Raw genomic sequence first — 1,420 nt, 5'->3', positions numbered from 1 at the left:
TCTGGTTAAAAAAAATATGGTATGAGAAAGCACCCAAATCAACCGAAAATTACATGTCCACCTGCTGCAACAACACCTGTATACGTAGTTGAACCCCACAACCCATGGCCAGAAAAGTCAAGGGAAGCAGACAAAGACAACTTTTGTCAAGAAAATTAACTTTCTCGCTGGTTAGAAATTTGTCTTTAGATTACAAGTGACAGAAAATGTAAATTATTTTATTTTACACAAATTGTTGCAGGTGATTGCAACCACAGAATCAGAGGCGTAACACTAGTATAACATCATAATTGATTCAACTTTTCTACGGTAGCAACAATGGCTTTCTCTAGCATAAATAAAATAGCACAAGCCATGTTTATTTTAGCCGTAGCGCTAACACAGGCTACGAATGAGAATGCGAAAGAATTCAAAGACATGTGTGTGCTATACAAGGTCGCATCAGCACTGCCGATGCAACCAAAACTGAAAGCAGCACTAACCGCCGCGGCTGACGACCAAGAACTTGAGGCCACTGCGGACACGATATTGGATAGGACAACTCTGCTTAATCTCACAATTTTAACAGTGAAACAGGAAGCGGCCCTGGCAAACAAACAAACCTACGCAACCGCCGACGACCTTACGAAGGCCGGCAGTCCAGTGAAAGAGTTCTTCGATGGCATCGCCAGTGACAAGCTAAAAAGACTTGTCTCGCAGTTCAGGAAACTTGCCGACAACGAGCAAGCCAAAGCAGCGTTAGCTCGAAACTACAAACATCCAAGGCCGGAAAACCAGCGCATAACCCTACGCCAACCGGTTAAAACACTTGCGGACGAAGCTTTCAACGCCGCCACCAACATCAAAAGTCTCACATCAGCAGCTATTGGAGAGCTTACGAAAGCAAGGAGAGCACTAGGAACGGCCCTGATGGGCAAGACGCTGGCGTCGTCACTGGCGCCGGCAACACTCCCAACAGCGCCCCTCCCTAGTTTAAGTGACACTAACTTTCCCTGACGTGACAGATACAGCAGAGATACAACGTGCAAGGAAGCAGACAACAGCGCAGACAAGGCAGGCTCGGCGCTCATCACAGACATGGTCTGCATATGCAACGTCGGCCACGCAAACGAGTACAGTGCATGCGGAGCCGATGTAATATCGAGACACAAAGACCTAAGCAGCGGCAGCGGCTACAAAGGCAAAGCATACCAACTTTGGCAACAAATAGAAACAAAATGCACAGAACTCACAAGCGGCGTCGACACGACACTAAAAAAGAAAAACTTAGCATCCGCCCTCAACAACGTACTACGCAACCTCGGCTCCAACTGGGTAGTAAAAGTGGCACTCAGCAACCAAACAGGAATTTTTTTTGGAATTTCCTTCGTGCCTTAATGGGAGTTTCTACCCACTGGCGCGGCCATCAGCCATCACCGTA

This window comes from Trypanosoma equiperdum (genome assembly GCF_001457755.1).
Source record: "Trypanosoma equiperdum strain OVI genome assembly, contig: ctg_2020, whole genome shotgun sequence".
In the NCBI taxonomy this organism is placed as follows: Eukaryota; Euglenozoa; class Kinetoplastea; order Trypanosomatida; family Trypanosomatidae; genus Trypanosoma; species Trypanosoma equiperdum.
This window is presented reverse-complemented; position numbering follows the sequence as displayed.